Below are 24,140 nucleotides of genomic sequence, written 5' to 3'. Positions count from 1 at the left end.
TAATGCATCATCCCGCAACTAACTCATTAGTCACATTGCTTGCAAGGCTTATAGTGATGTGCATTACCGAGAGGGCCTAGAGATACCTCTCCGACAATCGGAGTGAAAAATCCTAATCTCGATCTATGCTAACTCAACAAGTACCATCGGAGACACCTGTAGAGCACCTTTATAATCACCCAGTTATGTTGTGACATTTGGTAGAACACAAAGTGTTCCTCCGGTATTCGGGAGTTGCATAATCTCATAGTCATAGTAACATGTATAAGTCATGAAGAAAGCAATAGCAACAAACTAAATGATCAAGTGCTAAGCTAATGGAATGGGTCAAGTCAATCACATCATTATCTAATGATGTGATCCCGTTAATCAAATGACAAGTCATGTCTATGGCTAGGAAACTTAACCATCTTTGATTGAACGAGCTAGTTAAGTAGAGGCATAGTAGTGACACTTTGTTTGTCTATGTATCCACACATGTACTAAGTTTCCGTATAATAAAATTCTATCATGAATAATAAACATGTATCATGGTATAAGGAAAAATAAATAATAACTTTATTATTGCCTCTAGGGCATATTTCCTTCATTAATTTCACAAGATTCAGCATTGGTAGTAGGAGCAATCGGAGTGCTAATAAAATCATTGTTGTTGGTGTTGGAAAATTCACACAATTTAGTATTATCTTGAGCCATCGTGACAAGCAATCAATCAAACACACAAGCACACAAGAAGCAAGCGAAAAGAGACGAACGGAAGAGGGGCGAAGAAAAGGCAAAGGTTTTTTTAAATCGTTTTAGAAGTGGGGGAGAGGAAAACGAGAGGCAAATGGCGAATAATGTAATGCAAGGGAGAAGAGTTTATGATGGGTACTTGGTATGGCTTGAGTTGGCGTAGATCTCCCCGGCAACGGCACCAGAAATCCTTCTTGCTACCTCTTGAGCTTGTGTTGGTTTTCCCTTGAAGTGGAAAGGGTGATGCAGCAAAGTAGCGTAAGTATTTCCCTCAGTTTTGAGAACCAAGGTATCAATCCAGCAGGAGACGACGCACAAGTCACTGAATGCCTGCACAAGCAATCAAGAACTTGCAACCAACGCGATAAAGGGGTTGTCAATCCTTCACGGTCACTCGCAAAAGTGAGATCTGATAGAGATAGATAAACGGTAAAGTAAATATTTTTGGTATTTTGGTTTATAGATTGGAAAGTAAAGATTGCAAAATAGTAGATCGGAAACTAGCAAGATGTAAACGCGATTCAGTAATATGGAAAAGAGACCCGGGGGCCACAGGTTTCACTAGTGGCTTCTCTCGAGATAGCATATATTACGGTGGTTGAACAAATTACTGCCAAGCAATTGATAGAAAAGCGCATAATTATGATGACATCTAAGGCAATAATCATGAACATAGGCATCACGTCCGTGTCAAGTAGAGCGACTCCTGCCTGCATCTACTACTGTTACTCCACACATCGACCGCTATCCAGCATGCATCTAGAGTATTAAGTTCATAAAAACGGAGTAACACATTAAGCAAGATGACATGATGTAGAGGAATTAACTCAAGCAATATGATGAAAACCCCATCTTGTTATCCTCGATGGCAACAATACTATACGTGCCTTGCTGCCCCTACTGTCACTGGAAAAGGACACCACAAGATTGAACCCAAAGCTAAGCGCTTCTCTCATGGCTATAGAGATCAATCTAGTAGGTCAAACTAAACCGATAATTCGAAAAGACTTGCAAAGATATCAAATCATGCATATAAGAATTCAGAGAAGAACCAAATAATATTCATAGATAATCTTGATCATAAATCCACAATTCATCAGATCTCGGCAAACACACCGCAAAAGAGTATTACATCGAACAGATCTCCAAGAACATCGAGGAGAACTTTGTATTGAGAATCAAAGAGAGAGAAAAAACCAGCTAATAACCATGGACTCCAAAGTCTGTGGTAAACTACTCACGCTTCATCGAAGAGGTAATGGTCACTACTAGGAAAAAGCCTAGCAACAGCGCGGGTTTTTGGCCTATCAGTAGCGCGGGCAGGAGCGCTACTGATAAGGCGCTACAGCTAATGCTTAGCAATAGCGCGCCTCGACCCACGCTACTGGTAAATTGACTTAGTAGTAGCGCTCCTTCAGGACAGCGCTACTGGTAATTAGTAGTAGCGCTTCTCCTCTCCCGCGCTACTACTATTATTTAGTATTTTATTTCTTTTTTATTTCATGTTGTATTCATACACCTTTACACAAGTTTTCATACAACAGGAATTTAGAGATTGTTTTTACATAATAATGAGTTATTACATCATGGGGTGAAAGAACCGTGGACTAGTTTCAAGTGGATGTCCATCCACTTGAAACTAATCCGCGGTTCTTTCACCGAATGATATAATAATATCATCATCATCATCATATCATTAACAACTTATCATCATAATACATCATTGTCATATAACACCTCCTCAAGATCATCGTTTTCATCATTGACATCACATAACACCTCGTCAAGATCATCATTATCAACTCTAACACATTACCACATAATAAACATATTGTACCTCATAGGACCTATTACATTCGATTAAGACCTACTACATTTTCTAATGTAAAATAGCACAAAACAAGATAGCCCCTGACTCTCCATTATGGAGAATGGAGATTAGCCTGTCTCCAATTCTTGCCTTTCGCTAAATGTTACTTCCAAGAACCTCCTTGCGAATGTCCATACATTTCTTCCATTCTTTGATGAACATGTGTTCACGGGTTTTAGAAATCCGATATGCACAGGTGAGCTCCGTAGATTTACCTGGTAGTATGTTCAGAACTGAGAGGCGACCATGTAGAGACATCAGATGAGGCACACAATCCATCGGGAGTTTCTGTTGAAAAACATAATAACAACATCGTAGTTAGAAATGATGTACTAGTTTTAGAAGTATGCCAAAGATGCACGGATGTCGTAATAGTAAAAAATCTTACCAAGGTATCTCCAGAGAAGTTACCGTGGTTCAACACATGCACTAGTGGCACGTATTCACCATAATTTGGAGGAGTTCGATAATAGTTATTGTAATTCTCAAGAAGAGTACAAAATGTGATCAGATGATTTTTCTCCTTATACGTTAATTCGGTGCCATCGGTGTAGTGGGTTTTATCTACCATCTTCCGCACAGTCTTTGAAGAATCAAAATAAGCTATCAATGGAAATAAGCTATCAACTATTTTTAAATAAACAATATAAATTAGTTAATAACTATGTTTGAGAAACTCACATAGCGGTACAATCGGAAGCGTATCAACAAGGACCCAAATGTCCATATTGTCTTGCTCGATGTTAGGATCACCAAGATCCATGGTGACAATCATACCCTCATCAAAACCATACATTTTGCAAAGTGCTTCCCAATTTTGGCAACCAAAATGGGTTACGCTCTGAGCATTGCACAGATTTACTTCAAAATCCTTATCATGATGGGTCCTTAGGTGTATTTTCTTTGTTTCGAAATTTTCATGGTCTTCAAAACCCATCTTCTCCAAGACATAGTGTCTTGCATGGCATGGGATAAGCTAGTCGAATTGTAAAATATGAAAATTAGACGTTGAAATAGTTGAGGTCATGCTTAATTACAAAAAAAACACTTGTCGTTGTTGCGTACCGTTTCACAATCGAAGGTCTCCTCGAGCTTAATGCTGAAGCGCCGATCTTCGTCCAGCCGAACGAACCTGTCGCACATACCTCGATCGTCGTGGCACCAGCTACACTCCCCCGGGAGACTGTCGTCGACCGAGTACGACATTTCCTACAATCATAATTCAAAGATTAAACTTGTACATATTCTAGCACAAGTCATGCCAAAATTCACGAAAAAATCCGGCATGACCTTTGCTAAAAAAGGACATATCGAGCGCCTGAAATTTGCCGAACGGAAATTAATCAACACTCCGGCAAAACATAGGCCACTCAGATATGTAAACTGAACATGAATGGCCACTTGGGCAACCACATATCCTATTTGAGCAACAACACAAGATATACAAGGATATTTGGCTGGTGTCACCTCCATGTCGGAGGGGGTCGGTGACTAGGACGACGGCGGGGATGTCGGAGGGGGTCGGTGACGGGGACGACGGTGGTCACCTGAAACCATATAAGTTATCACTAATACATCCTGAATAATTGCTTAAACTAAAAAATAACAACAAATATGACATGTTCAACTAGTTCTATTAATTCAACTAGTTCTTACTAAATATAAACTTACTATAAATAGAAAAAAACTAGTTCGTAAAAATAAAGTAGTTCAACTAGTTATATTAATTATCTTACTAAAAATACATTAGTTCTATTAATTCAACTAGTTCAAGTAGTTTATTAATTTACTTAATAAACTAGTTCAACTACAACTAAAGTAGTTCAACTACCACTACTACTACTAAAAATCTAGTACTAACTAAGCAACATCTAGTACTAGCTATGAACCCTAAATTAACATCTACTACTACTAAATCTAGTACTAACTAGTGGCAGGGGGTGGGGGCGACAGAGAGGTAGCTAGGGGCGGCGAGGTCGAGGGCGGTGGGAGGAGGGCTGCCGACGGAGGAGGGAGGAGGGGCGGCCGCAGGCGGAGGGAGGAGGGCGGCGGAGGAGGAGGGAGGGGCGGCCGCAGGCGGAAGGAGGAGGGAGGAGGAGGAAGGAGGGACGGAAGGAGGGGAGTACCTCGGCGGCGGACGGACGAAGGCGGCGGCGGCGGCGACGCACGACGACGGTTATCGGCACGCGGGCGAGAGTGAGATCAGTGTGAGTGAGGGCCGGTCGTGCGCGTGGGGATAAGGTAGGGATAGTTGTAGCGCGTTTGCCAAAACGCGCTACAGCTAATCTGAATAGCAGTAGCGCTTTGCGTATAAACCTCTACTGCTAAGTGTAACTATACAAAAAATACATCAATGCAAAAATGCATTGGCTATCAATGATCTTTTTGAGTTCAGTGAAGACCAACTGGTTGTGGTAGTTTCAGAAATAACAAATTTAAGGTGGTAAACACCCTGTTCACGGAGCGAGGTGGGACTAAACTTGTGGGTTGATCTTAGCAGTAGCGGTTTTCCTAGAAGCGCGCTACTGCTAACTTCTGTAGCAGTAGCGCTGTTCTGTACAGAGCGCTACTGCTATAACTAGCAGGGGGGCGAGGTCATTGCAATTATAGCAGTAGCGCGGTTTGTGGTGGACGCGCTACTGCTATTTTCCTTTCAGCAGCGGGTTTTGGTGAAATGCGCGTCTGCTAAATAGCAGTAGCGTGGTATTTTGAGGAGCGCTGCTGGTAAGATTCTGTGTATAGGCTTTTCCCTAGTAGTGGGTGTTGATGTAGAAGCCCTCCATGATCGAATCCCCCTCTGGCAGATCGCCGGAAAAGGTCCCAAGATGGGATCTCACGGGTACAGAAGGTTGCAGCAGTGGAAAAGTGATTTCGCGGCTCCCCCTGATGTTTTTGGGGTATAAGAGTATATATAGACGAAGGAACTAAGTCAGGGGTGTTACGAGGGACCCACAAGGGTGGGGGCATGCCTAACCGCCTTGGGCGCGCCCTCCTGCCTCGTGGCCGCCTTGTTGCCTCTCTGACTTCATCTCCAAGTCTTCTTGTTTGCTTTCGGTCCAAGAAAGATCTTCGCAAAGGTTTCATTCCGTTTGGACTCCGTTTGGTATTCCTTTTCTGCAAAACTCTAAAATAGACAAAAAAATAGAAATTGCCACTAGACCCTCGGTTAATAGGTTAGTCCCAAAAATAATGTAAAATAGCTTATTAAAGCCCATTAAACATCCAAAACAGATAATATAATAGCATGGGACAATCAAAAATTATAGATACGTTGGAGATGTATCAGTGAGCTCAAGACACCAGGGCGCGCCAGGCCCCCCAGGCGCAACCTGGTGGGTTGTGCTCAGCCCAGCCCACCTCCCGTGCCTCTCTTCTGGTATTTAGGTCATTTTGACCTAGAAAAAATAAGGGAAGGACTTTCGGGACGAAGCGCCGCCGTCTCGAGGCTGAACTTGGCAGGAATACTTTTGCCCTTCGGCGCAGCGATTCCGCCGGGGGAACTTCCCTCCCGGAGGGGGAAATCATCATCATCATCATCATCATCACCAACAACTCTCCCATCTTAGGAAGGGCAATCTCCATCAACATCTTCAACAGCACCATCTCCTCTCAAACCCTAGTTCATCTCTTGTGTTCAATCTTTGTACCGGAACTGTAGATTGGTGCTTGCGGGTGACTAGTAGTGTTGATTACATCTTGTAGTTGATTATTATATGGTTTATTTGGTGGAAAATTATATGTTCAGATCCATTATGCTGTTTAATACCCCTCCGACATGACATGACCAAGTGCCTTCTTAATGAAAGCCTAATAGACTGCGCCAAGGTGGGCTTAAGCCCTTTCTGCGCAACCAATCTGGCTCCAGCGGTAAGTCTCCAAGCTGAACAAATCATTTCCAATATTTATGTTTTATCTATAATCAAACTTTTGTTGATTTTCACAAGCTGATAACAAATTCTGGAAAGTCAAATATGATCATGAGGCCGCGAAAAGAGACAGTAAGGCCAGGAGAGCCGCTAGGAGAGCTACCACAAAGAAACATGGAAAGAAACCCAGTGCTTCTGAGCAGCTTCGGTTAGATGATTCTTCTAAGTCGGAGGTAGCCCTTGACTCCCTTAGCTTATTTTTTAATCACCTTATTGATACTGATTATGATCAGGATGACACGGGCACGAGCCGCGGGGTGGATGAAGAGGTAACTATTATTTCCTCCGACTCAGAGCCTTTGTCGCGCCAAAAACTCCGCCAAGTAACTTGTAAAGTAAGATTTTCACATCGTTTTGCTTATCAAGATCCTCGATTTCTTTTGAAGCGACAGATTCATGAGAGTCGGAGGCAGACCCGTACCAGCAAAGACATAGAGCTCTCCTCCGGCTTGCCCAATACACCACGGAAGCGCCGGAACAAGGTCATCTCTATCTTAAATTCCTCTTATCCTTTGGCAGGTCTCACTTGTCAGCCACTGAACCCTTCTGACTCGAATTATCAGGAAACTTCTCCTTCATCCGGTGACTCAATTCAATCCAACTTGCCAGCTTTCAAAGACGCTCCAGGGTAATGATGACTTTCCTATCTTGTTCTTTGAATTTTTATACTTATACTAACCTTTTGATCTTTATGTAATGGCAAAGTAAAGGTTAGCAAGGCCAACAAGGACAAGCCGGTCGATGAGCCAACCCTCAAAGAACCGGCACTTCAGATGGTCATACCGGAAACTTCTGCTACTGAGCCACCACCTGAGCCAGCGTATGAACCGCCAACCTTAGCCGCTGACCCGCCTACCGAGCAAGCTATTGATGACCCGCGTATGAACCGTCAACCTTAGTCTCAAGCCCAGTCAAGACAAACGACCCTCAAGAAGCTGAGGTTGAAATTACCAAGACCAGTTACATTGAGCCGGGATGGCCTGCTGTGCTTGCCAAATGCACTGCCAAAGAAGAATTCCTGGAATGCCGTAAGGTCAGATTTGACCTTACGGATTACTCTCACGTGAGTGTCGGAGAAGTTTTGGCTGGCTATCTCAGCCAAGTGCACAGTAGCCGTGACGTCGAAATCAACATGGTGAAGCAGATGCACCATAAATTTGAGGTATGATCTCCTCTTTTCCCTGAATCATTCTTATTGCGCCATCCCCGAAGTCTACTGCATATGATGAATATGTTGTAGACTTTAGAAAAACGTCAAACAAGTATTAACAATGTCTTTAGATCAAAAACCTATAGAAATCCGGCTTAATCCGTAGCCCCCAAGGGCCGTTTTAATCAAAATGAATGAGCTGGTCCTTCACATGCTTGTGTAGAACATATTAACTGCATAGTTTGAACTGCAATATGCATTAGCCCCCAAGTGCCAAGTAGTCTTGCTTGCAAAGTGCTTGGGACTTTAATTTTGTGAACTGCCAAGCTCATGAACCGCCACTATAAATATACGTCCGCGGTAGACATTAGTTTATAAACCATAAGGAAGTTGTTTGCAAGAAGGAGTAGGGTTTTACCTCCATCGAGAGGGCCCGAACCTGGGTAAAAACATCGTTTCCCTTGTCTCCTGTTACCATCCGCCTAGACGCACAGTTCGGGACCCCCTACCCGAGATCCGCCGGTTTTGACACCGACACCCCCAAACTCCATTTAGTAGCAGCGCGGTTCCGCTAGCCGCGCTACTGCTATGGATGTAGTAGTAGCGCACTTTTTCTGAGGTCGCTGCTGCTAATTTTCAAATCGGACACACTTTTTGTCCCGGTTAACAGTAGCGCTTCTGCCGAAAGCGCGCTGCTGCTACTTTCTTATCAGCAGCGCGTTTTACGTCCTGCGCTACTGCTAATCCGCACCAACCCACCACCTTTTCCCCACCCGTCCCCTTCCCTCCCCCTCCTCTCTTCCCTTTCCCCTACCTCCCACATCCTCCCACTCTCACTCTTCTTCTTCTCAACACTTCTCCCCCATTACTCTCCCTCTTCTACCTGTTGGGGAACGTAGCAGAAATTCAAAATTTTCCTACGTGTCACTTAGATCTATCTATGGAGAAACCAGCAACGAGGGGAAGGAGAGTGCATCTACATATCCTTGTAGATCGCTAAGCGGAAGCGTTCAAGAGAACGGGGTTGAAGGAGTCGTACTCGTCGTGATCCAAATCACCAGAGATCCTAGTGCCGAACGGACGGCACCTCCGCGTTCAACACACGTACAGCCCGGTGACGTCTCCCACGCCTTGATCCAGCAAGGAGAGAGGGAGAGGTTGAGGAAGACTCCATCCAGCAGCAGCACAACGGCGTGGTGGTGGTGGAGGAGCGTGGCAATCATGCAGGGCTTCGCCAAGCACCGCGAGAGAGGAGGAGGACTTGGGAGAGGGGAAGGGCTGCGCTAGAACTTGTGGTACGGCTGCCCTCCCACCCCCCACATATATATAGGGGCAAGGGAGAGGGAGGCCGGCCCCCTCAGATCCAATCTGAGGAGGGGGCGGCGGCCAGGGGGGTTGCCTTGCCCCCCAAGGCAAGGGAGGCGCCCCCCTTTAGGGTTTCCCCCAGCCCTAGGCGCCTTGGGCCTTGGTGGGGGGGCGCACCAGCCCACCTGGGGCTGGTCCCCTCCCACACTTGGCCCATGCAGCCCTCCGGGGCCGGTGGCCCCACTTGGTGGACCCCCGGGACCCTCCCGGTGGTCCCGGTACGTTACCGATAAAACCCGAAACTTTTCTGGTGACCAAAACAGGACTTCCCATATATAAATCTTTACCTCCAGACCATTCTGGAACTCCTCGTGACGTCCGGGATCTCATCCGGGACTCCGAACAACATTCGGTAACCACATACAAACTTCCTTTATAACCCTAGCATCATCGAACCTTAAGTGTGTAGACCCTACGGGTTCGGGAACCATGTAGACATGACCGAGACGTTCTTCGGTCAATAACCAACAGCGGGATCTGGATACCCATGTTGGCTCCCACATGTTCCACGATGATCTCATCGGATGAACCACGATGTCAAGGAGTCAATCGATCCCGTATACAAATCCCTTTGTCTAGCGGTATTATACTTGCCCGAGATTCGATCGTCGGTATACCGATACCTTGTTCAATCTCGTTACCGGCAAGTCTCTTTACTCTTTCCGTAACACATCATCCCGTGATCAACCCCTTGGTCACATTGTGCACATTATGATGATGTCCTACCGAGTGGGCCCAGAGATACCTCTCCGTTTACACGGAGTGACAAATCCCAGTCTCGATTCGTGCCAACCCAACAGACACTTTCGGAGATACCTGTAATGCACCTTTATAGCCACCCAGTTACGTTGTGACGTTTGGTACACCCAAAGCATTCCTACGGTATCCGGGAGTTGCACAATCTCATGGTCTACGGAAAAGATACTTGACATTAGAAAAGCTTTAGCATACGAACTACACGATCTCTATGCTAGGCTTAGGATTGGGTCTTGTCCATCACATCATTCTCCTAATGATGTGATCCCGTTATCAACGACATCCAATGTCCATAGCCAGGAAACCATGACTATCTGTTGATCACAACGAGCTAGTCAACTAGAGGCTCACTAGGGACATATTTTGGTCTATGTATTCACACGTGTATTACGATTTCCGGATAATACAGTTATAGCATGAATAAAAGACTATTATCATGAACAAAGAAATATAATAATAACACTTTTATTATTGCCTCTAGGGCATATTTCCAACAGTCTCCCACTTGCACTAGAGTCAATAATCTAGTTCACATCACCATGTGATTAACACTGACAGGTCACATCACCATGTGACCAACATCCAAAGAGTTTACTAGTGTCACTAAACTAGTTCACATCATCATGTGATTAAGACTCAATGAGATCTGGGGTTTGATCATGTTCTGCTTGTGAGAGAGGTTTTAGTCAACGGGTCTGCAACATTCAGATCCGTATGTACTTCGCAAATCTCTAGGTCATATTGTAAATGCTGCTTCCACGCTCCACTTGGAGCTATTCCAAATGGTTGCTCCACTATACGTATCCGGTTTGCCTCAGAGTCACTCGGATAGGTGTTAAAGCTTGCATCAACGTAACCCTTTACGCCGAGCTCTTTATCACCTCCATAATCGAGAAACATATCCTTATTCTTCTAAGGATAATTTTGACCGCTATCTGGTGATCCACTCCTTGATCACCTTTGTACTCTCTTGCCAGATATGTAGCAAGGCACACATCAGGTGCGGTACACAGCATAGCATACTGTAGAGCCTACGTCTATAGCATAAGGGACGACCTTCGTCCTTTCTCTCTTTTCTGCCGTGGTCGAGCTTTAAGTCTTAACTTCATACCTTACATCTCAGGCAAGAACTCCTTCTATGACTATTCCATCTTGAACACCTTCAAGATCATGTCAAGGTATATGCTCATTTGAAAGTATCATTAAGCGTTTTTGATCTATCCTCATAGATCTTGATGCTCAATGTTCAAGTAGCTTAATCCAGGTTTTCACTTGAAAAACACCTTTTCAAATAACCCTATATGCATTCCAGAAATTCTACATCATTTCTGATCATCAATATGTCAACAACATATACTCATCAGAAAGTCTATAGTGCTCCCACTCACTTCTTTGGAAATACAAGTTTCTCATAAACTTTGTATAAACCCAAAATCTTTGATCATCTTATCAAAGCGTACATTCCAACTCCGAGATGCTTACTCCAGTCCTTAGAAGGATCGCTGGAGCTAGCATACCTTTCAGCATCCTTATGATCGACAAAACCTTTTCTGATTGTATCACATACAACCTTTCCTTACGAAGACTGGTAAGGAAACTCGTTTTGTCATCCATCTGCCAGATTTCATAAATGCAGCTAATGCTAACATGAATCCGACGGACTTTAAGCATCGCTATGGATGAGAAAATCTCATCGTAGTCAACTCCTTGAACTTGTGAAAAACTCTTCGTCACAAGTCGAGCTTCATAGATGGTGACATTACCATCCACGTCCGTCTTCTTCTTAAAGATCCATTTATCTCAATGGCTTGCCGATCATCGGGCAAGTCCACCAAAGTCCATGCTTTGTTCTGATACATGGATCCTATCTCGGATTTCATGGCTTCTAACCATTTGTCGGAATTTGGGCCCACCATCGCTTCTCCATAGCTCGTAGGTTCATTGTTGTCTAGCAACATGACCTTCAAGATAGGATTACTGTGCCACTCTGAAGTAGTACGTATCCTTGTCACCCTACGAGGTTCGGTAGTGACTTGATCCGAAACTTCATGATCACTATCATAAGCTTCTACTTCAATTGGTGTAGGTGCCACAAGAACAACTTCCTGTGCCCTGCTACACACTTTTTGAAGTGACTGTTCAATAACCTCATCAAGTCTCCACCATCCTCCCACTCAATTCTTTCGAGAGAAACCTTTCCTCGAGAAAGGACCCGATTCAAGAAACAATCTCTATTGCTTTAGGATCTGAATTAGGAGGTATACCAAACTGTTTTTGGGTGTCCTATGAAGATGCATTTTATCCGCTTTGGGTTCGAGCTTATCAACCTGAAACTTTTTCACATAAGCTTCGCAGCCCCAAACTTTTCAAGAAACGACAACTTAGGTTTCTCCAAACCATAGTTCAAACGGTGTCGTCTCAACGGAATTACGTGGTGCCCTATTAAAGTGAGTGCGGTTGTCTCTAATGCCTAACCCATGAACGATAGTGGTAATTCGATAAGAGACATCATGGTACGGACCATATCCAATAGGGTGCAACTATGATGTTCGGACACACCATCACACTATGGTGTTCCAGGCGGTATTAATTGTGAAACAATTTCCACAATGTCTTAATTGCGTGCCAAAGCTCGTAACTCAGATACTCATCTCTATGATCATATCATAGACATTTTATCCTCTTGTCATGATGATCTTCAACTTCACTCTGAAATTACTTGAACCATTCAATAATTCAGACTTTTGTTTCATCAAGTAAATATACTCAACATCTACTCGAATCATCTGTGAAGTAAGAACATAACGATATTCACTGCATGCCTCAGCACTCATTGGACTGCACACATCAAAATGTGTTACTTCCAACAAGTTGCTATCTTGTTCCATCTTACTGAAAACGAGGCTTTCAGTCATCTTGCCCATGTGGTATGATTTGCATATCTCAAGTGATTCAAAATCAAGTGAGTCCAAATGATCCATCTGCATGGAGTTTCTTCATGCGTATACACCAATAGACATGGTTCGCATGTCTCAAACTTTTCAAAAATGAGTGAGTCCAAAGATCCATCAACATGGAGCTTCTTCATGCGTTTTATACCAGTATGACTTACATGGCAGTGCCACAAGTAAGTGGTATTATCATTACTATCTTATATCTTTTGGCATGAAAATGTGTATCACTACGATCGAGATTTTATAAACCATTCGTTTCAGGTGCAAGACCATTGAAGGTATTATTCAAATAAACAGAGTAACCATTATTCTCCTTAAATGAATAACCGTATTGCGATAGACATAGTCCAATCATGTCTATGCTCAACGCAAACACCAAATGACAATCATTCAGGTTTAATACTAATCTTGATGGTAGAGGGAGCGTGCGATGTTTGATCACATCGAACTTGGAAATACTTCCAACACATATCATCAGCTCACCTTTAGCTAGTCTCCGTTTATTCCGTAGCTCTTTTGATTTCGAGTTACTAACACTTAGCAACCGAACCGGTATCTTAATACCCTGGTGCTACTAGGAGTACTAGTAAAGTACACATTAACATAATGTATATCCAATATACTTCTATCGACCTTGCCAGCCTTCTCATCTACCAAGTATCTAGGGTAACTCCTCTCTAGTGACTGTTCCCCTTATCAAAGAAGCACTTAGTCTCGGGTTTGGGTTCAACCTTGGGTTTCTTCACTAGAGCAGCAGCTGATTTGCCATTTCATGAAGTATCCCTTCTTGCCCTTGCCCTTCTTGAAACTAGTGGTTTCACCAACCATCAACAATTGATGCTCCTTCTTGATTTCTACTTTCGCGGTGTCAAACATCGCGAATACCTCAAGGATCAGCATATCTATCCCTGATATGTTATAGTTCATCACGAAGCTCTAGCAGCTTGGTGGCAATGACTTTGGAGAAACATTACTATCTCATCTGGAAGATCAACTCCCACTTGATTCAAGTGATTGTTGCACTCAGACAAACTGAGCACAAGCTCAACGATTGAGCTTTTCTCCGTTAGTTTGCAGGCTAAGAAAATCGTCGGAGGTCTCATACCTATTGACGTGGGCACGAGCCTGAAATCCCAATTTCAGCCCTCGAAAACATCTCATATGTTCTGTGACGTTTCGAAAAAACATCTTTGGTGCCTCAACTCTAAACCGTTTAACTGAACTATCACGTAGTTATCAAAACATGTATGTCCGATGTTCGCAACATCCACAAACGACGTTTGGGGTTCAGCACACTGAGCGGTGCATTAAGGACATAAGCTTTCTACTGTCCGCATAATCGCTACTGTCAACTTTCAACTATATTTTCTCTAGGAACATATCTAAACAGTGGAACTAAAGCGCGAGCTTACGACATAATTTGCAAAGATCTTTTGACTATGTTCAGGATAATTAAGTTCATCTTATGAACTCCCACTCAGATAGACATCCCTCTGGTCATCTAAGTGATTACATGATCCGAGTCAACTAGGTCGTGTCCGATCATCACGTGAGACGGACTAGTCATCATCGGTGAACATCTTCATGTTGATCGTATCTACTATACGACTCATGCTCGACCTTTCAGTCTCCGTGTTCCGAGGCCATGTCTGTACATGCTAGGCTCATCAAGTTAACCCTAAGTGTATTGCATGTGTAAATCTGTCTTACACCCGTTGTATGTGAACGTAAGGATCTATCACACCCGATCATCACGTGGTGCTTCGAAGCGACGAACTGTAGCAACGGTGCACAGTTAGGGGAGAACACTTCTTGAAATTGTTGTAAGGGATCATCTTATTTACTACCGTCGTTCTAAGTAAACAAGATGCATAAACATGATAAACATCACATGCAATCAAATAGTGACATGATATGGCCAATATCATTTTGCTCCTTTTGATCTCCATCTTCGGGGCTCCATGATCATCATCGTCACCGGCATGACACCATGATCTCCATCATCATGATCTCCATCATCGTGTCTTCATGAAGTTGTCTCGCCAACTATTACTTATACTACTATGGCTACCAGTTAGCAATAAAGTAAAGTAATTACATGGCGATGTTCAATGACACGCAAGTCATACAATAAATTTAAGACAACTCCTATGGCTCCTGCCGGTTGTCATACTCATCAACATGCAAGTCATGAATCCTATTACAAGAACATGATCAATCTCATACATCACATATCATTCATCACATTCTTCTTGGCCATATCACATCACATAGCATACCCTGCAAAAACAAGTTAGACGTCCTCTAATTGTTGTTTGCATGTTTTACGTGGCTGCTATGGATTTCTAGCAAGAACATTTCCTACCTACGCAAAACCACAACGTGATATGCCAATTGCTATTTACCCTTCATAAGGACCCTTCTCATCGAATCCGTTCCGACTAAAGTGGGAGAGACTGGCACCCGCTAGCCACCTTATGCACCAAGTGCATGTCAGTCGGTGGAACCTGTCTCACGTAAGAGTACGTGTAAGGTCGGTCCGGGCCGCTTCATCCCACAATACCGTCGAAACAAGATTGGACTAGTAACGGTAAGCATATTGAACAAAATCAACGCCCACAACTACTTTGTGTTCTACTCGTGCAAAGAATCTACGCAATAGACCTAGCTCATGATGCCACTTCTGTTGGGGAACGTAGCAGAAATTCAAAATTTTCCTACGTGTCACTTAGATCTATCTATGGAGAAACCAGAAATGAGGGGAAGGAGAGTGCATCTACATACCCTTGTAGATCGCTAAGCGGAAGCATTCAAGAGAACGGGGTTGAAGGAGTCGTACTCGTCGTGATCCAAATCACTGGAGATCCTAGTGCCGAACGGACGGCACCTCCGCGTTCAACACACGTACAGCCCGGTGACGTCTCCCACGCCTTGATCCAGAAAGGAGAGAGGGAGAGGTTGAGGAAGACTCCATCCAGCAGCAGCACAATGGCGTGGTGGTGGTGGAGCGTGGCAATCCTGCAGGGCTTCGCCAAGCACCGCGAGAGAGGAGGAGGACTTGGGAGAGGGGAAGGGCTGCACCAGAACTTGTGGTACGGCTGCCCTCCCACCCCCCACATATATATAGGGGCAAGGGAGAGGGAGGCCGGCCCCCTCAGATCCAATCTGAGGAGGGGGCGGCGGCCAGGGGGGTTGCCTTGCCCCCCAAGGCAAGGGAGGCGCCCCCCTTTAGGGTTTCCCCCAGCCCTAGGCGCCTTGGGCCATGGTGGGGGGCGCACCAGCCCACCTGGGGCTGGTCCCCTCCCACACCTGGCCCATGCAGCCCTCCGGGGCCGGTGTCCCCACTTGGTGGACCCCCGGGACCCTCCCGGTGGTCCCGGTACGTTACCGATAAAACCCGAAACTTTTCCGGTGACCAAAACAGGACTTCCCATATATAAATCTTTACCTCCTGACCATTCCGGAACTCCTCGTGACGTCCGGGATCTCATCCGGGACTCCGAACAACATTCGGTAACCACATACAAACTTCCTTTATAACCCTAGCATCATCGAACCTTAAGTGTGTAGACCCTACGGGTTCGGGAACCATGTAGACATGACCGAGACGTTCTCCGGTCAATAACCAACATCGGGATCTGGATACCCATGTTGGCTCCCACATGTTCCACGATGATCTCATCGGATGAACCACGATGTCAAGGACTCAATCGATCCCGTATACAAATCCCTTTGTCTAGCGGTATTATACTTGCCCGAGATTCGATCGTCGGTATACCGATACCTTGTTCAATCTCGTTACCGGCAAGTCTCTTTACTCGTTCCGTAACACATCATCCCGTGATCAACCCCTTGGTCACATTGTGCACATTATGATGATGTCCTACCGAGTGGGCCCAGAGATACCTCTCCGTTTACACGGAGTGACAAATCCCAGTCTCGATTCGTGCCAACCCAACAGACACTTTCGGAGATACCTGTAATGCACCTTTATAGCCACCCAGTTACGTTGTGACGTTTGGTACACCCAAAGCATTCCTACGGTATCCGGGAGTTGCACAATCTCATGGTCTAAGGAAAAGATACTTGACATTAGAAAAGCTTTAGCATACGAACTACATGATCTCAATGCTAGGCTTAGGATTGGGTCTTGTCCATCACATCATTCTCGTAATGATGTGATCCCGTTATCAACGACATCCAATGTCCATAGCCAGGAAACCATGACTATCTGTTGATCACAACGAGCTAGTCAACTAGAGGCTCACTAGGGACATATTGTGGTCTATGTATTCACACATGTATTACGATTTCCGGATAATACAGTTATAGCATGAATAAAAGACTATTATCATGAACAAAGAAATATAATAATAACACTTTTATTATTGCCTCTAGGGCATATTTCCAACACTGCCTACCTTTCTCTCTCTTCATTACTCCTACCTAACTACAGCATCTCCATTAATGCATCTCATTTCTCTTTTTCCTTCCCCCTCCACTAGTTGAAGTTGTCTCCTCCCAAATTAGGTAGCTAGGTAGATGTAGCATTTAGTTAAGTGACCTATTTGCCCCCTAACTAGATCTATGTTTGTCAAGAAGAGCTTTGGGCACTTTTGATCTCCCTACGTCATCCTATCATCACCGTGTGCTCGATCTCGAGATAGAGGTGATGAAAATTTCATGCTTTTGCAAAATCGAAATATGTTTATGTGTGTGTGATATGTTTGTGGAAATTGTGTGTGTGGCATGACTTGACGCCAAATTGTGCTTTTGAGTTGCCTATGTTTTGCCAAAATGTCGATTTATTTCCATTTCGGCGAATTCCGGACAAACTCTAGATCCATATATGTCCTATTTTTAGGGAAGGTCATGCCGAATTTTTGTATGACTTTGATGCATGCATGCATTTTTATAATCAATTTGTTTTATTATTACCGTGCAGACATTCATGATGGTCAGTGGAACGATGGTGGACAGGTGGTTGCGGTCGGCGGTGCAGGACATGAAAGAAAATAACCTGAAAGAGGTTTTATGTCCGTGTCGAAAATGCAAAGGAATAGTTTGGCTCGACCCCTATGACGATGGTCGTGTCGAAGCGGACCTTCTCATGAATGGTTTCATGGATGGCTATACTCGATGGATAACTGAAGATGAGGATGATGATGTTGAGGATGCCGACGGGGCAGGCAATGATGACACGGGGCAAGACGAAGAGATGATCGATAATGGCGGCGGGGAAGAGGCTGGACATGGCGGCGGAGAAGGGGCCGGACATGGCGGAGGAGAAGCGGCCGGACATGGCGGCGGAGAGAACGACATTGACTCCACGCAGCAGAGTTCGTCGATACTAAGTTCAATCGTGCGGGACCCTCATGTTCAAGCATTGCTTCGCAAAGAGACGAGTACTAAGAGAGCTGCTTCTAGGGAGGAGGCTAAACTGGAGCAACTGGTGGTAGACTCGAACACTCCATTGTATGATGGTTGCAATCCTGATGTGACCCACTTGAGTTTCACGCTCCAACTCCTGAAGACGAAGGCTAAAAACAAATGGACCGACACTATCCTCGATGACCATTTCAAGTACCTAAAGGATGTTCTTCCCGCGGGTAATATATGTCCTACTAGTGTTGATGAGGCCAAGAATATCGTGTGCCCTCTTGATCTGCCACACGTTAGATACCATGCATGCATCAACGATTGCATAATTTATCGGAAGGAGCACGCGGAAAAAACAAGTTGTCCGGTGTGCAATGCTTCTCGATACAAGAAGGCCGGGAAGAAATGTCCCCAGAAAGTTGTATGGTACTTACCGATCACTCCCCGTCTCCAGAGGTATTTTGTAGATCCCAAGGAAGCAAAGCTAATGCGCTGGCACGCAGAGAGGAAGAAGCCCGACGATGGAGATGATCCGAAGCTGAGACACGTGAAGGATGGAAGCTAGTGGAGAGCTTTGAACAGCTTCTATCGGTATATTGAATGTGATGCAAGGAACATCATGCTCGGTGCGTGTACCGATGGCATGAATCCGTTTGGCAACCAGAACACCAACCAAAGCACATGGCCCGTGTTTGTATGGATGTACAACATCCCCCCTGGTTGTGCATGAAATCGAAGTACATTCACATGAGCATGCTTATTCAAGGGCCGAAACAACCAGGAAATAATATTAATTTGTATCTGGGGCTACTTCAAGAGGAGTTAGACACGTTATGGAAAACACTGGCCAAGACATGGGACGCTGGCAAAGGCGAGTATTTCAATATGAGAGCCGCGCTGATCACGACGGTGCTGCACTATCTCGGTTACGGATATGTGGCAGGCCAGGTGTGCCATGGATATTGCGGATGCACGCGGTGCATGGATGATATGACGTCTCAGCAGCTAACGTCAAGGAAAGATGGCGGGTCTGGGAAAATCGTGTACATGGGGCATCGAAGATGGCTTGAAAGGACGACCCATGGAGAAACCGTGGAGATCTAGTCAATGGTCACGCTGAGCATCGAGGACCTCCACGTAAGCGGAGCGGTACCGAAATCGATGAGCTGTTGAAAAACTGGAAGGAGTGACCCGCGCCGGGAAAGACAATGAGAAAGGCGCCGGAGCCGCTGCTGAAGGTATGGAAGACGAGGTCTGTGTTCTGGGACTTGGAGTACTGGCACAAACTCCATACACCTCATTGCCTTGATCAAATGCATATATGTAAGAATGTCCTTGAGAGCTTGCTCGCAACACTGATGAACATGCCGGATAAGACCAAGGATGGGCCGAAGGCAAGAAAAGACTTGCAAGATTTGAAAATCAAGGAAGATCTGCACATGCCGCCCCGTAAAATGTCAGACGAGACAGAGACGGAGGCGGAGGCACGGGAGAAGAAGGGCAAGAAAATAAAGAAAGAGGATTATTGCCCCCCTTCTTGCTTCACCTTAAGTCAGGCTGAGATCAATGCCTTCTTTAAGTGCCTTACCGGAGTCAAAGTTAGTTCCGATTACTGTGGCAAGATAAGCAGATATCAAGACACGGACAAGAAAAGGTTCAGCGGGATGAAGTCTCATGACTGTCAGGTGATGATGACGCAGATACTACCTGTTGCCCTTAGAGGGATAATGGACAAGCCCGTCCGTGACACGCTTATTGGTCTCTGCAACTTTTTCGATGTCATCTCTCGAAAGTCGATCAGTGTGAAGCAGCTCCGAAGGCTACAGGAAGAGATTGTTGTGATACTGAATGAGCTTGAGATGTACTTCCCGCCCGCGTTCTTTGACGTGATGGTGCATCTGTGTGTCCATATTGTGGATGACATAATAGACCTGGGGTCGTCATTCCTGCACAACATGATGCCGTTTGAGAGGATGAATGGGATCATCAAAGGATTCGTTCGTAACATGTCCCGTCCGTATGGAAGCATCGTCCAGGGCTATTTGACAAAGAGTGCATCTCTTTCTGTGAGAATTTTCTATATGGCGCAGACCAGCAGCCTGGTGTTAGTGTTGGTTTGCCCGTTAACAAGCACGATGGGAGGATCGAAGGAGATGGTCACTGCAACGGTCGCAGGGAACTGCACGTGGCATACTCAGATCGACGCAACGACTTTGACAGAGCAAACTTGGTAGTGCTACAACACCTAGACGAGGTAGATCCTTTCGTGGCACTGCACAAAGAAATTATCGCAAAGAAGTATCGTGACCGGGGGGTATGCAGGATGAACGCCGAAGTTACTAGAGAGCACAACTCCACTTTCCTGCATTGGTTCAAAGAGCATATTATTGCTAATCCCCCGGAGGAGGGCTCTAAGGACGGATTGCTCATATACGCCTTAGCACATGGCCCCTCGCCGAACCTCGTAACCTATCAGGCATATGATATCAACGGATACACGTTCTACACGGAGGCCAAAGATATGGACAGTGATGATCAGAACTCAGGGGTGACGATGGAATGCATGACCGGCAGCGACAACGGCGCAACTGAACGATTTTATGGAAGGGTCGAGGAGATCTGGGAGCTTGACTACTCTGGACTGCACAACACGACGATGTTCCGTGTCAGATGGGCTAATAATGTCGAAAGAGAAAGCCGGATTTTCACTACCATGACTATACCCGGCGCCAAGAGCGCTATCGTGAACGCTATCGCAAAAAACGAGCCATGGGTACACCCTAAGCACGTGACACAATGCTTCTTCATAACCGACCCGCGCAATCCCAGCCGCGTTGTCGTGAGGAGAGGAAAAAGGAACATCATTGGAATGGATGGAGTCGCCAACGAGGAAGACTATGATCAGTACGGCAACCCAATCAGGGAAGATGACGATGATGATGAAGTATACGTCAAAATAAGAATCAATACTACATTACCTACGAAAAATCATACTCCATGGAAAAGGCAAAGTCACAATGAGGGGCTCAATTATTCTTCGACAAACAAGAAGGGAAAGAAGCTGACTCAAAAACGAAAACGACAGCGCTGAGGAACCGTATGTTATCGGTCAAATGATGTAATATATATGTTCCTATTTTGTATACACACTTAGCCATTATTATGCATGGGTCCAATGATGTAATATATATGTTCCTATTTTGCATACATATTTAACCGTCAAATGATGCAATATATATCGCCGTCCTTTGGTTCACTGCTGCATCCCACCATTGATTTTGCTCCTACTTCAACTTCATGCATGCATGCACGCACGCATCGATCTACCCTCCCTTCTCTTCCCTGGATTAACTACTTCGATTCGATTGAATTGCATTACTGACCGATCCACGTCACGTCGGCATGCAGCCCTTCAATTCCCCGCCGCAAAAAATAATAATTTAAAATGACGATTGCATGGATCAGTCAACCTATATATAATCAGACCATATGTTGGGCGTCCGGACACGTCCGCCAAATCGGCTATTGCCTGTCAACCCCACATATATGCCTATATACCGAAACAAACCCTAGACTCTCCACTCCAGCCCCAAGCTTTTCTCCGGCGTGGCGCGCCACCCGCGCATCCAACTCTGAGATCTCCGGATCCGTCAACTAGGACCTCATCCCAAAGGGGGACGAGCAGGAGTTGACCCCCCAGCTACCTAGCTCTCCATCGGGCCAGGGAGGAAATCTTGCAACTCTACACTCGAAGCCGCTCCACCGTGAATCCATTGCGCCCGCGCAAATGGCATTCGTATCCAGCGGCTCAAGGCACATGACCACGGCAGAGCCAAGTGCACCGCCCATCGGCTAACGCCGCAATCCCTACCGTGGTGCCTCGTCCTTCGGCTAAACCCATTGGCACACCTCATGGCCCAACTGGCGTGCGAGGGTGAGGGCATGGCAAGCTGCGGAGGCGGAGTCATATGCCAGCTTGGACAGGAACAAGAAAGCCTTCGTGTCGCATCCTCAGGAAGCGGTAAAGGAGGACGGTGCACGCCCTCGCAAGGGAGCAAAGCCGGACCCACTCCCCCAAATAAAAAAAAGGAGAAGGAGGAGCCCGACGAATCGGACAGCTCCGACAGTGACAAGTTCCGCCCCGATCCGTTTTGCGTCTTCGGCCACAACTCCCATAACAAAGATGGCAAGGGCAAGGGCAAGGGCGGCCGTGGATGAACTTCCTCCATTGTCATATCTTGCATAGTTAATTAGTAGAACATGTCAACTTTTGGTAATCCGATGAAATGTGTCTATTCAACTACCTGTGCAAGTTTAACGTTGCATGGCATCTTGGTATGGATTTAAGGATTTGCTTTGGGGGACACAGTTGTGGATGCGGATTTCTGAGGGGTGATCGACCACTATCCGTGGATGCGTCGTCTATGGACGTGTAAGGGGGGCGATTTGCCCACTCTGGTTCTCGATGCTCTAATGACGGATGCTTCTGGAAAAAAGAAAATATTTTCAGCCATGGACGAGCTCCAGTACTGCTCTCTTGTCTCTTGTCTTGTGCGTGCACACATATTGTTCCGACGATGCTCGTCGCTCAAGAAGCAGGTCTCTTTGGTAAGGTCGCACACAACAGCCGGCCGACGTGGGCGCTCCAGGGCGATCGACATTCCATCCAACGTCCTCATACGCCAGAGACCGAGGAGCAGCCGGCAACCACGGCACCGCCTAGCTACGCGTGCGCGCCATTACAGCCGAGCTAGGACCAGGTACAGCTGAGCCTGTGCAGCGGGGACAGGGGCTCGGTGTAAACTGCCTGCGACGGCGACGGCCACGGCGATGACGATGGATCGACATGCATGCAAGGTGTTCACGCCGATGCCCTAGAAGGTGGCCACGCTCCTGCACCTCCTCCTCGATCCTAGAGGCCCTGCCATAGCCGCTCGATCGAGCAAGCACAGAGTAGCGCCGCGTCAGAGGCAAGATGCCTGTTAGGATTAATCATGTCTAGATGAACTGAGAGAGTCAGTTAGTTTGTTAGCTGCATGCGAGTAGTTATCTAGTTGTCAGCTGCATGCACGTACTAGTCTTTGGACCCTAGAGAGATTCTAGGAGAAGATAAGATCATGGGTTAGTGCATGTAGTTAGTTGGTTAGTGGAGCAACTAGTCTGGAGACGTGGTGGCCGGGTGTGATGGCCGGCGTGAGTGTGTGGGTCTTGGCTGAGTGCCAAACTTTGTATAAATAGTCATCTCATTCAGTAATGGAAAAAGGCCGAAAGGTCTGAAGGAAAACCATGTAGCCACGATGGTAACCAAGGAAGTGTCTTTGGCAAAGCTGTTCCTCTTCCTTGGCTAATGCATGTGTGTGTGCGCGTTCTGGTGCTCTTGATAGATAGAGAGAAGGAGAGTTGTGCGAGGCAACGAGAGGTAGAAGAGGAAGCGGCGCTGCAAGGAGGCGGCGACAACAATGCCTAGGTAGTCACGCGCGTGTCTCCTCACGAGCAATCAATCAATCATCAATCAAAACAAAATGAGTTTTGCTAAAATAAAAACGAATCACTATCTCATGTTCATCTGGTCGAATCGAACTACACGCACACGCATGAACATACCAAACCAACTAACTATACCACAACTAATCCACCCTGATCGGGGGCACCCAAACCAACTTATGGTTTAGGTCCCCTTGTTGCACACATCGCTATATAAAGTGATATGGGAGAGAGCCTCCTCCTACGCGATTCATTCATTCACGCCAGGTTCACTCTCCTCCCCATATTCCAAAACCCTATCCAATCAAATGGTGCGTGGTAGCAACGGGAAGACCTAGCCTACTCGCCGTCGTCACAGGACAGTGCCAGTGGAGGACTGAGGGGATCGGAACGTCCAGGAGATCGGCTACTAGCTACCACTAGAATAGATCATCCATCCACCCAGGGCCGTGCCGGCAAAATCCGGGGCCCTGTGCGAAACTAAAAATATGGGGCCCTATGTTACAAAAAAATGAATTAAC

Source organism: Triticum dicoccoides, chromosome 3B (genome assembly GCF_002162155.2).
Source record: "Triticum dicoccoides isolate Atlit2015 ecotype Zavitan chromosome 3B, WEW_v2.0, whole genome shotgun sequence".
Lineage (NCBI taxonomy): Eukaryota > Viridiplantae > Streptophyta > Magnoliopsida > Poales > Poaceae > Triticum > Triticum dicoccoides.
The sequence above is the reverse complement of the archived record's forward strand: the minus strand, read 5'-3'. Positions refer to the sequence as shown.